The sequence below is a fragment of the Mixophyes fleayi genome, chromosome 1 (assembly GCF_038048845.1).
Source record: "Mixophyes fleayi isolate aMixFle1 chromosome 1, aMixFle1.hap1, whole genome shotgun sequence".
Classification (NCBI taxonomy): Eukaryota; Metazoa; Chordata; class Amphibia; order Anura; family Limnodynastidae; genus Mixophyes; species Mixophyes fleayi.
In genome coordinates this window covers 196778033-196791742 of record NC_134402.1, presented here as the reverse complement: position 1 = coordinate 196791742, position 13710 = coordinate 196778033, and the positions used below count along the sequence as shown (strand labels likewise).

The window sequence follows — 13710 nt, the reverse complement described above, 5'->3', positions numbered from 1 at the left end:
TGTACCAGCGTAATTCCTCCGACCTTTCAACCCATGTCACAAGCACGGTTGCACAATAAACCATGCGGTCCGATCGCACCGCTTAGCGATACTAACTATCGCTAAACTTTGCGATTACTCTTGGGGAGAAAGTTACAAAAGCTATTTAACTGTTCTCTTTTCAAACAGGGCTTTTGCTGCCAGTATACCTGCCTTGTATACTTAACCTCAGTTGGCCAGCCCGCCTCGTCAGACGGCAACCGATATCCCTGTCATTTCAACAGTAAATCAACTTTCACTTCAAAATCATACAATCAATCAATCACCTTAGTTTTTCTGCGCAGAAAATCAACAATATTCCCAACAATAGTAATAACGTTTCAGAGACTTTCACAAGTGATTTATATTATGCATGTATAACTATCAAAACGATTGTTTAACCACGTGGAAAATCTACAAGAAGTTCACATACGCAAAGCAGGAAGTACACATACACTATGCAATATAATATATCAAAATGCAATATGACAGAAAAAGAAACAGTTTTCTCTTTTGTCCCTAGATTCTAGTTAACGCACCTTCAGATTATGTAAAACGGACATTCGGTTTCACAACACAGTAAAATTCAGGTTTTGAACACATTGCGTTCTTACCCGTATATGACGCGTCTCCACCCTTTGTTGCGGAACCGAAATCCGTTGGTCTTGCGTAACATCCGGTCAACAAAACCTCCGCTGCGAGCCCCCAAATTGTTATGAGCGTTTTGTCGCTATCCAATAACGATTGTCGAATCTCGATTTGTGCAAACATAAACCATGTGTACTCTTCCATAAGGAACACATAGGAAACCCACACAAACATGGGGAGAATTTTTTTAAAATAAATAAGAATGTCTATGCAAATGCATCTCAGAGTAAATCGCAATCACAAATAAACGCAAATATATTTTAATAAGTATAAAATGAAACAACAGATATCCGTCAACAGAGTTGCAATAGACCCAGCATCAGATCTCGTCATCTGATACCACAGTGGGCCATACACCGGCATATACCTGTCTCATTACAATTCACTATAAAAGACTGCTTCATGCACACTTGAAGTTGGTTAGGAGTCTATAGTGGAGTTTAATGGTGTGATTTGTGTTATGAGCGTTTTGTCGCTATACAATAATGAAGATTTAGTCTCAATAAGTAGCAGTATATATATCTTAGCGAAATAATAGTAAGTACAGCCGTTACTTATCGCAGGCGCTCTGGATCCAGTGAACAGTCATTCAGTCCTGAAGTCTGTGGTCTAGGTGACTGAACTCTGGATGAGGAGCTGCTGCTTATATGCAAACAGAGATACAGTAAAACAATGCAAAGGTGTGGCAGGCATCAGGAGGGTCCAGGGGGTTGCAGATCATAGGCTAGTTTAAGCTCAGGAATCCAAAGGAGGGGGTCATCTCTCCAGGGGATGGGTTCTGATCTTCCCGCCAAGATTTCTCATCATAATAGTCCATAATTCCTTAACATTAATAACTTGCATATGCACTCTGCGATCCCTTCGCAGAGTGAACCGGACAGTGGGAAATGTGAAGGGGATTAGTATGATACCACACATGACTTGATTCCTTCAACGTGTACCATATGTTTTACTGGTATGCATATAACTTATACTATTACACATAAATACTACTATATTTCGACATAAATGACTATGTGTTGCAACTACCATTAATGTGTACTACTTTACAAGTGTGCGTGTTTGTGTGAATGTATGTAAAAGACTAAATACTGTTGTTGCCACGTGTTGCGGCCGCATACGCCCTTTCACGCCGTAACGTGCCGTACGCATCTTTTCAAACAAAGACAACCAAGTTTGCTCGATTTTAATTGAAATGACTCTATCCAATTTGCTGACTTCGACATTTGTATAGTGGATTTTTATTTGTATTGACAGTTATCTTTTCTCTTACTCTTTTTAAAAGTTTGTGTTTGTAAGATATTTTAAGTTCCACAATAACAGTGCATCTCGATTTTCATATGTAATTTGCATTTTTTTGTATTATAGTTTTTAACCCAATTTGTTTTGGGGGGGGGGGGTGTTGTAAAGCTTTTAGATATCTATTAAGATGAATTGTATATGTTTTGGCACTTCCCCATATTACATGTTTATCCAACAGATGCCCAGCCCTACTTAAACTGTGGAGTCAGGCCACTTCAGGTTTCATACTGAATTGCAAGGTAAAAATCAATTTCTAATATGGTTTAGATCACACTTTTTAAACTCTCTAACATCCAAAAAATACAATTGTTGTTTGGTGATGAAAGTAAAGGGATGTTTAATTTTTCTAAACATAAACAAATGTATGCACCAGACAGTTTTAATTGAAAAAAATGTTTACCTTTGAAATCTGCAATTAACTTGTAAATCGGGCTGCAAGGGCTGCCTCTGCCCCTGCTGAGATTATCAGATTTGAGTTTTCTAGCCATAGCACTTATAAAAATAATGTTGAAGCTTGACTGCTAGAACTTATCTGAAAAAAGACCAAACTAAAGGCTTTCATTGATGTACTACCAGGCCTTAGCTGGGACATGTCTGCCTCACCTAAAAAATAAACAGTAATCAACCATAGTCTGTGTTAATCATATATCTGACACACTACGTGAATGTTCTTTTCTGCCTAGGTAAATAAAGTAAGTTTTGTGTCTGTTTATTGATTTTAAGGCACTGATTTGTCAAGGTGTTCTAATGGAGATACCTTATGAAAGATAATCTCTTTCATTTTGAGGATAAGTGAGAAACAGACACCATTTTAGTAAATAGCTAAATGTGTGTAATTTATTCCAACAGACCTTAAGACCCAGCTGCCAGCTGGAGCACAAAGGAGGTGCGGAAAGGATGATTTGATGGAGGAGGACCAGGACATGAAGGATTTGCCTTTGTAAGCATGTAAGTATCTATAGTTAACAATGTTATTCCTTTTAGGTTATTGGGGGACCTGCGTCACAGTTAAGGCATCAGAAATAGTACATTTTACAGCTGGAAAGTACAGGTGTGTACAAAGTACACACAGTCAAGTAATATTTTATTTCAAAATGGCCTAAGGTCTGATCTCTTTTTCTCTAATATTTTAAACAGATAAAGAAGACAGCCTTTATGGGTTCTAGCAAGACCTACCTTGCAACACCTCTAACCATGGGATAAAACCAACATGCATGTGTTTGTATTTGATCTTTGTTTTTTTAAAAAAAGGACTTTGTATATATAGTTTGTTTTTAACTTGTGTTTCATTTAATTGCTGAAAATGTGTTGTATTAATAAATATTAATATTTTAATTTCGCAATACTCATTCTCCTGTAACTCTGCTGCTTTGGACACTGTTGAACACCCTCTTCTTCTACACATCCTTCACTCCATTGTCCATCTATACACAGTTATCTCCTGGGTCACTTCCTACCTCTCTAACCGCTCCTGTAGTGTACCTACCTCTGGCACATTCTCCCTTCCACTCTCACTCTCTATTGAGGTCTTTAAGGCTCCTTTTTTTTTCTAAATGTTGTACTTCAATATAGTACATCTCTTGTCTTGGGGTACTAATTAGATCATTTGGCCTCCAATACCACCTCTACGCTGAGGACACCCAAATTGACACTGCTTTCCCTGACTTATTTCTTTCAGCACTATCTGTTGCAAGCCTTTGCCTTTCTGCATTTGCTCCATGGATGTCACAATAATAGCTAATGCAAATCATGTTCTATACAGAGCTCATTATTGTCCCTCATACCCGAGTCACCAACTGACCTCCAATCTCACTTACTGTCAATAACACCACTATAACCTCTGTGTTGGATAAAATTTAATTTCTCAGTAAGTTTGTGAGGAGGATATGAGAACCAGATTCATGAGGCAAATTATGGTCCAATAATTGTGCTACTTTGAACCGTATCAAAACCATATCACAAAGTTATGTTTTAATTTACAGACACATATTTAAAGCAATAAGTAAATTACTGTCTGCTTTTTCTGGTAGTTACATCAAAATTTTACACTTTATTTCTACACTTACATTTACAACTCAGCTAGGAGATAAACTACCACACTTATAAATCTATTGCCTGTTACCAGGTGCTTGCAATTACAGGTTCCTGTTATAAAGTGTCTGTAATTGCGAATAGCGGAGTACATTTCCCATATACATCCCCCCCTTTGCTAGGATACAATGAATGAATGACAGGCAGACATTTTGCACACAGGTGCAGAAAAGATCCGTGAGTGACGTGAGCTCGCCCACACGTGATCTGAGAACCAATCATAGAGCAGATTATTGGAAACTACATAATTTCCAAAATGAGAGCCAGCACATTTGCAAGGCATGAGCTGTGGGTGTTAACCGAGGACATGGAGAGTATGCTCGCAGGGAGATACATCTCCAACGAGATGAAACTGCGGATGTATCAAAGGGTGCGCAGGCACATGATTTGGCTGTGGTTTTACCGCCGTAGATCAATTGTGCAGCTATAGCGTTTCTGGAGCGACCTGCCGAGCCGCCAGCCCCTGCTTTTGGCCGAGCTGAGAGAGGAGATTTTAAGATGTGAGTTCTCTATTATTCGGTAACAATACTGTAATACACATACTTGGTTTACTTTTAAAAATAATTTCAAAGTTTACATAAGACATGGTAGACCGAAAATATATATCTGGTTCCAGATTAGAAATGTCACTCACCCTCCAATGCCACATGCTTTGGTACATGTGAAATTGTGTTTTTAAATTCAATTTACTATACCTACTGATTGAGGCCCAAACTCTAGACCAACAAGGCATGTTTGGTATGCAAATTCACGACCCCACTGCTGTGAGGAAGAAGTGCTAACCACTAAGGCAATGTGCTGACACATTACCTTCCAGACATTTATAATATTACAGTGGCAGATGGGTTATATAGCAAAAAGAGTTGAATGCCTTTTTTGGATACAATGCTCACAGTTGGCCTAAGCTGATTTTCACATGTTACAGGGCCTTCCCCAAATACCTCATGTAAAATGTCTTCCTCATCAGACACTAATTAGATGTTAAAAATTTGGGATAAAAAAATGAATACTTTAGTACTAATTTAAACAGTAATAATGACATTTCCACATCCATAATCCCAAACCAAACATTGTTACAGGCCATCTGAAAGTGGTGTGTGTCTGTCAAATTTAATTGCTTTTATTAAAGATTATCTTTATATCTGTATTAAAATGCATGTTTCACAATGTCGGTTCACATTATTATCTGGTTAGATGTTTATAATTGAAATGCAGGTTGAAGTTTTTACAATAAACTTATGTGTATTATTTATTCCAACAGACAGTAGACATCATGCCCGCCAACAACAGGCGTTGAAGGAGGCGCGGAGGAGGTTGAGGAGTCAGCAGAGGAGGTTGGGGAGACAGCAGAGGAGGTGGCGGAGGAAGCCGCGGAGGTGGAGGAGCCAGCGGTGGAGGAGGAGGTGGCTGCCAGACAGGCGGTTTTGGAGGTGGCGATGGTTGAATGTAAGTATTGACATTAAACCTTTTTACTAATTGTATTCCTTTTAAGGCACATTGTAGTACAGCAAAAATTATGATTAATCACATGCCATTTTCACAATAGCTAGTTATCCATTCCACAGTTTTCAACCATGATGGCCATAATAATAATTTTTTGTGATTCAAGTAAACCCCACCCCCTGGCCACCCCACATATGTGTATATATAAATACATCTGCCACCCCAAAGTATTAATCCTCTGCCTAGTACTGTATTTAGCATACCATTAACCTTTTCTGACAATGTAAAGTTATGTAACACTTCATGCCTCTGTTGATTCCGTCAAATGGAGTAAACAAAGTACACCCTTTTGAAGTAATATATGTTTGAACAATTAGGTAAGCATGCTTTTTTTTTCCAACAACTCAAGAAGACACCCAGGCTGTGGGGAAAATCCTGGAATCAAAAGATTCCTTAATGCATGACATCTTAAAATATCGAAGAAAAATAAAAATATATTCAAAACTGTTTAAAAAAAAATATTAATTTTTTGCAACAAAATTATTAGTTTTTAAAAATACTTATAATGTTGTTTTTTTTCTAGTATTAATGTTAAAAAAATTGTTATAAAAAAAATAATTGTGTGTGCCTTTTGTAATTTAATTACAAGAAATGTGTCAAGTTTATTTTAGTCAATAATGGATGGACATTTAGAACAAACCTTAATATTTAATTTACATTGGTCCCTTTGCACTACATCTTAATTTCTTTCATCATTTATTTATTTATGATGGCACCAGCAATTCAGCAGCGCTGTACAGAGAACACAGTGCCTGACCCAATAGAGCTTACAGACTAACAATCCCCAAACACACACTCGTCAATTTGATATCAGCAAATACAACTACAAGTATGTATTTTAATTGATGAAGTCAAAAAAACATGGGGAGAACATACAGGGCAAGATTCGTTAAGAAAAGTTAGTCAATAAAAGGAGTAACTTGGTGAAAGCATGTTTGATTGCAGGTATATTGAAAAAGTTGGTATATATTTATAATTGGGGTAAGGCTTGTCCTAGACCAGCTTTCAATGTATCAGTGTGGTACCCGAAAAAAGAACCATTAATTTACTTTGGTGCCAAAAAACAACTAGATGAAGATGAAAAAAACCCAAAAATGTTTGCAGACAGTGCTCGCATTAACCTGAAAGAAGCAATTCACCTCCAGATTAACCCCCCCCCCCCCCCCCCCCAAGAGTCTAAGGACATTCGTAGTAATAGATGGCAGCATGCAGATAATGTGAATGAATGTGCCCGGTCGGCAGGGGAGGGCGGGCTGGGGCATATGTGTGTGATGGGCAGGATTTCAGTAAAGTGTGTGTGTGATGGGCAGCATGTCAGTAAAATGTGTGTGTTATGGGCAGCATGTCAGTAAAGTGTGTACGTGTGTGTGATGGGCTCCATGTCAGTAAAATGTGTGTGTGTGTTGGGCAGCATGGTAGTATAATGTGTGTGTGAAGCATGTAAATATAATGTGTGAGGTAGGGGGGTCTTAATTTAGTGTGGGAGGTAGGCTATTTAATGGTGGAGTGCAGGAGGGGGCAAGTTATTTAATGGGTGCTATTTTGATTTTTTTGGGGTGGTGGGGGGCAATTTAATTTATTGGTGGGGCTGTGTGGACGGAGGGAAATAGGTTTATATATTAAATGTGTTTGCTTTCTAATGTCAGGTTTGGTTGGAGGGAAATAGATCTATTTAGCAAATGTGAATATTATTATTTTAATGTTGGGGCTGGAGTGGGGCCTAATTATAAAATATGGGTGCTATTGATTTAACACTGGGACTGGTTGGAGTTTTCTAAATTTTATGTACCCTTTTCTCAGGATCCAGATAACCAGCAAATGAGCTAAAGCAGTCATTCCCAACTCCAGTCCTCAGGAACCCCTAACAGTACAGGTTTACCAGGTCCCCAAACTATTGCCTCAAAGTTGGAAGCATAGCGTTGACCAAAATGAGTTGGTATACTAAAGCATTAACATTGCCCTTCACTGGAGATAAGGGTTGTGACTGGATCACTTCTAAATAACTTATGGCATAAATTTATTTAAAGGAAATAGCGCAAGGTGCTTATTAATATAATTGCCAATTGTTAGGAACCCCTCAAACCAGTACGGTAAAACCCGGAGTCTGCTCTGAGAGTCTGGTATTCACTGTTGCCCCTAGTGGTGGGGACAGACTTGGCTGCAGACTAACAGAGGGTCGAGAGATGCGTACCGGTTGGGGGGAACCCAGGAAGGCAGAATGAAGTCCAGGCAAGGGTCGGCAGCAGAGTATCCGATAAACAAGCCAAGGTCAGAAGTCACAGGCAGAACAGCAGCGTCAGAGTCCAGGCAAAAGATCAAGGGGCACAGGCAAACAATCGTAGTCAGATATCAAGGCAAGGGTCGGCAACAAGGGTCGGCAACAATAATCAGAATCCAAATAGAGAGCAAGAGACACAGCAGGCTAGTATGCAGCAAGCAGGAACTATAACCGGCAGGTATTTGAATTGCGCGGAAGTGACGTCCCAGTCGTCATGATGACGGTCCGGGCACAGAAAGAAGCGAGTCGCAGCGGTGCCTGAAGCCGCAGCGGCTCGTGACACCAATGCACTTAATTTTGATATTGTGTATATTTTTATATAGGAAATCGTTATTTCTGAGACCAGGGTAGAAAATTAGCTTTTTCTGTTTTAACCTTGCTAAAGGAAATGCCTTATTTCTGATGTATATATCTGATACAATGAGCCTTTGTTTAGAAAGTCTTTGTGTATCGTGATGTGGGGAAATTACTTGTTTGAGATTTGTACCTTTCTTTGGGAATGTGTATTCTGCCACTGTCTGAAGAAAGTATTCATGTGAATTAGACCTTTTGACTTGCTAGATTTCCTGTGTCTAAAAAAAAGATGCAGGACATCACAGCGTTTCTAGAATTTCACAGATAAGTGTAAATATTGTTAGCTTTGCAATGCATGTAAATACATGTTTGTGTAAACACATTGCATCCTGATTCTAAAAATAGCCTGTGTCCAAATCAATATAAAAAGCACTGTCTTGTACACTGAGATGTATCATTCTGATTTTCCATCTGACCTGACCACTGATACCTTTTAATCAGTGGAATTGTCCTTGTCAGGGCACCTGAGCGAAATAAAACATCACTCTTTGATTGAAGACCCTGCTTGTTAACTTCTTCAATATTGCTGTAACCTACAGATTAAATCCTAAAGCTAATCCGTTCTCCGGCTGTTTCTGAGGTTGGACCCAGCTCTCCAGTACCACCGCTCTGCCGCTACCCAGCAGTTTTGGCCAGTGTGATAGGCCAGAGGGATTCATCCACAGCACCCTGACCCATAGTCCATTAGGACTAACAGGGAGACAATCGTTTAGGACTACCTGAGTAATACTGCAGCCCCTGAGAGTCTACTGCACTTTGGGTAATTCACCCCGCCTCTCATCCATCATGTTATGTATGCTGTATATATTTTGCCTTGAGTTACGCTCCTAGAAGCAGACTAATCTCTGTGGATTTTATGTTTTATATTCATTTGCAATAAATGGTATTATGCTATTATTATTATTATTATTATTATTATTAATATTTATTTATAAGGCGCCACAAGGCATCCGCAGCGCCGTACAGAGACAAACAAAATCACAATACAATGGGAGACAGCACAGTACAGTAAACACAGCAACTCAGTACGCTCAATGCACAGCTAGAGAGGGCGGGGAAGGGGGAGGGAGGATCCGCAAACGACGGGGCCCAAGAAGGAGGGCACGGAAGACAGGGAGACCCCCAGGGGGGAGGAGGGAGCGAGAGTTGACGTGGGGTGGAGGACCCTCGAGGAGGAGGGCTAAGTAGCTGGAGAGCAGAGTTAGAAGTGGTGGAAACAGGAGGAGAGATGGCCCTGCTCAGAGGAGCGTACAATCTAATTATATTGTAATCTATACAATCTATGCTATGATTTTATCTTTGTGCACATATTTTATCGCTGGAGTTTGTTTGATGTGCTGGACTTCAAGAAATCATCTTGTAACTATATACCCTACGGGGACCCCCTCACATGGTTATCCACTAATCGGCCACCCAGAACATATTTGGAAGAGGGATCACCCTTGAGGACATCTTAGAGACCCCTATACAATTGTTGGGACTTTACTGCTCTATGTCTATTTTTTCCCTTGTGTTACAGTTATCCGTTTAAGATGCTGGCATTCTTGTTTATGTGAGCCTTCTAGCGCTGTGAGTTACCATTTTCTACCCTGACCCACAGTAAGCAGTCTGGGGTAGCAGCCCAAGTCTACCAGCACGGGAGTACACTAGCAGCGACAGTTACTCAGAAGGAACATGGTTCTGGGCGCCATAAAGGAGTCCAGTGGTGGCAGCATTCATAAGTCCTCCTACTGCGGCAAGAGGGCGCATTTGGAATACTGAAAGGGAACGGTGGCAAAGTAAGCCCAGCCGGTTCCCAGCAACAACAGACAGGGTAGCATAGGCAGTCCATCCTGTCACAGGGGTCCTAGCCCAAACCCTGACAGCCCCATACCATTTCCCCTCCTCCTCCAAACTGCACAGTTGGCATAATGCAGTCAGGCAGGTAACATTCTCCAGGTATCCGCCAAACCCAGACTCGCCCATCTGACTGCCAAACAGAGAAACGTGATTCATCACACCACAGAATATGTTTCCACTGCTCCACAGTCCAGTGTCAGTGTACTTTACACCATGCCATCCGACATTTGACATAGGTCTTTGTTATGTGAAGCTTGCATGCAGCTGCTCGTCATGGAAACCCATTCCATTAAGCTCTGCCGCACAGGTTTTTGTGCTTATATTAATGCCAGTGGAAGTTCGGAACTCTTCAGCTATGGAAGCAGCACAGCATTGGCAATTTTTATGCACCATGCGCTTTAGCAGTCGTTGACCCTGCTCTGTGATTTTATGTGGTCTTCTGCTTCGTGGCTGAGTTGCTGTTGTTCCTATATGATTCCACATTCTAACAATATCACTTACAGTTGACCATGGAATACCCAGCAGGGATGAAATTTCACGAACCGTCTTATTGCAAAGATGGTATTCTATCACAGTACCACGCTTGCAGTCACTAAGCTCTTCAGAATGACCCATTTTGTATCATAAATGTTTGCAAATGGAGACTGCATGGCTAGGTGCATGATTTTATACACCTGTGGCAACGGGTCTGCTTTTGTCGATACAGTGTATGCAAAACAAGAAAAATCAATTACGAATGATTACTTTAAAATCTCTAAAATGTAAAGTACACAAAGTATTGTCATGTAATATATGTAAAATTTATTACTAAATAGATGAAAAGAATATATATTATAATAAAGTCCATAATGGAGATTCACAGATACCAGCCACAAAGGAATCCCCAACTTCCTCCCAGTAATTAAGTATCAAATTTCCATCCCAAAAACTAATACATTTACAGCACCCCAATACAAAGCACCCATTGTATACTTTTCTTCCTCCTAGATAACTAGATAAAATCTACAACCATCTAGGAGCTAAGAAATAATGATGGTTTGTCTCATATTACACATTGTTATTTTCAGCCCATAAGTTAGGTCCTGCATTATATTATGTTTTATAACATTTATAATATATGTAATAATATACCCCTGGGTGTTAATTTACTCACAGGCCCAAATTAAGATTTGGTATCCATGACCCATATGGACCCCCATCCAGTTCAGGTAAGCAGGTATGCTATTATTCTCCTTTACTGATCACTACTCTGAGAATAATGACCCACAACCAAAATAAATTGGCGCAATGATCCTCCTTCATTCTTCAATAAAAAGATCAAGCATTCACTCTCTGACCACATAGCCAGTGTCCGAGTAGTTCTCCAAGTTCAGAACTAGCCTCTGAGGAAGACTTACTTCCAAATCTAACACTTCTGATGATAAACTTAATACAGGATATCAGGTCCAACTATTTCAGACTTAAAGTCTGAAATAGTTTCTCTTGGTAATCGAACCAATGCCATGGATGCCAAATTGGATGAGGTCTGCTAATTTCAGAGCATAGCAGACCAAGAAATAGCAGCACTCAGATCAGACATGTAGAACTGTTAGTGGACTGAGCACACTGCGTCCTCAAGTCTCAGCAGATCAGACTCCTAGAGACATAGTTTTCATTAGAGATGGTCACTGACCCCCGTGTTTTGGTTTTGTATTCGGTTTTGGATCTGGATTACCTTTGTGTTTTGGTTTTGGTTTTGTTTGGTTTTGTTTGCAATTTTTGAAAAAAATAAAAAAATTTTGGTCTAAAATAACCTAATTTAGTGCTCCACCAGTTTCTTAGATAAATGAGGTAATTCTAAAACTAATAAATTATGAAAAAAACAGTTTAATCCCTGGTAGGCCGTCCTTAATTCGAACACTTGTCTGCAAATTATACAGACAAACCTGGTTGTCTACCTCCTCCATCTTTGAATATTGGCAATGTAGCCATCATCTTTGGGTGTATATTACACCCTACACTTGTAGTTGAATATTAAAAAAAGCAGCCTGCACAGACTGTGGAACTAGAAATTCGAATATACAAAGAAACGGACAAAGGCAGTTTGGTATCTGTCAGCATCAGACCCCCCCATCCACTTGTAGTAAAATAGAAAAAAAGCAGCCTGCATAGACTGTAGAACTAGAAATTCGAATATACAAAGAAATGGACAAAGGCAGTTTGGTATCTGTCTGCATCAGATCCCCTCTCCACTAGGAGTAAAATAGAAAACTATTCAGCCGTTATATAATCTAGAATATAAATATAAATTGAGAAAGGCAATTTGGTATCTGTCTGCATCATAATCATCAACATCCTCATTGGCGCCCTCGTCACCTCCACAAATCTCCCCCTCACCCTCTTCTATTTCCAAAGTGGCATCCTCAATTTGTGTATCAGCGGCTACACTCGGGGTGTTCAGGTACACATCAGCAGAACTGCTGAAAGGGCCCTTCTTTATGGGTACACTAACAGAATGCTCACGATTAGACATACCACTGTTGGATGGACTCTCCACAGGGATTGGTGTCATTTGGGAATCAGAGCAAACATTATCCTCTAATGCTTTACTGTTATCTTGCAGCTCGGCTTTGACGCTTAACAGTAGTTGTGCACCAATTGTAGGCTAGGTAACTTTTTGGGATCTGCTACGAATAGCCAAAGGTGAAGGCCTCATTCTCTCTTTGCCACTGCGTGTGTAGAATGGCATGTTGGCAAAAAAAATTTTATCGGCACTTAACTTTTGCTCAGTAACACTTCTTTTTCGCTTCAACACAGTAATTTTTTGGGGGGGTTTTGTTTTTTGGACTGATTTCGAAACACTGTGTAGTTTGACATCACCTTGCCCAGATGACCCACTGGGAACACTAACATCAGGACTGGTGACAGAACCTGGTTGCTCATTCTGACCATATGTGGACTGCTTTGAATCCATTCTGAGCGCAAAGCACGTGTAGTGGTAAAAATTATTTGGTAAGATACTGCTGACAAATATGACTTTTGACAGCCAGAAAGATTTATGCACAATTATGAGGGACACCCCAAAAGCACTGGGGAGTGCTAAAAATTATTTGGTAGATACTGCTGACAGATAGTAATTTTGACAGCCAGAAATATTTATGCACAATTATGAGGGACACCCCAAAAGCACTGGGGAGTGCCAAATATTGAAAAAAGAAAAAAAACCTCTATCCTCATCTCTTCTCTAGCGATTTTTGTTACAACAATTGGAATCAGAATATTGGATTCTCTGTCCCTGCTCTAATCAGCCTGTGACTACACCCTGCTCTCTCCCTCTGTCAAATGGCGATGGATTGCTGTGGAGGCGGGTATTTATAATCTTGAAGTATCGCGAGAACCGAGCCCCGACGACGTCACGATGACGTTCGGCCTCGATTTAGATTCGGAGCGGCGGGAGAGTACCGAGCTACTCAGCTTGGTACTCGGATACCCAAAGTTCGGGTGGGTTCGGTTCTCGGGGAACCGGACCCGCCCATCTCTAGTTTCCATACACATACTGTGTGCCATACGGGGGTTAAAGAGAGCAAGCTCTCAGACTGTCACTCACCGGACTGTGAGTGCTACTCCTTGTGTGTTTAGGAACCGTGGCCGTCCGCCATCCTGAGGGTCTGCGCATGTGCAGCCCTTTCAAGCCTTCA

The 13710-nt window shown here is 40.3% G+C and overlaps 1 long non-coding RNA gene across 1 annotated transcript; it reads left to right on the top strand.

Annotated features, from left to right (window-relative positions):
* Positions 1-1735: 1735 nt before the first annotated feature.
* LOC142106949 (uncharacterized) lies at positions 1736-9088 on the top strand. The gene is made up of 5 exons (XR_012679823.1): positions 1736-2207; positions 2818-2916; positions 3106-3186; positions 5321-5505; positions 8734-9088. It is a non-coding gene; the product is annotated as an uncharacterized LOC142106949 (long non-coding RNA).
* Positions 9089-13710: the final 4622 nt, after the last annotated feature.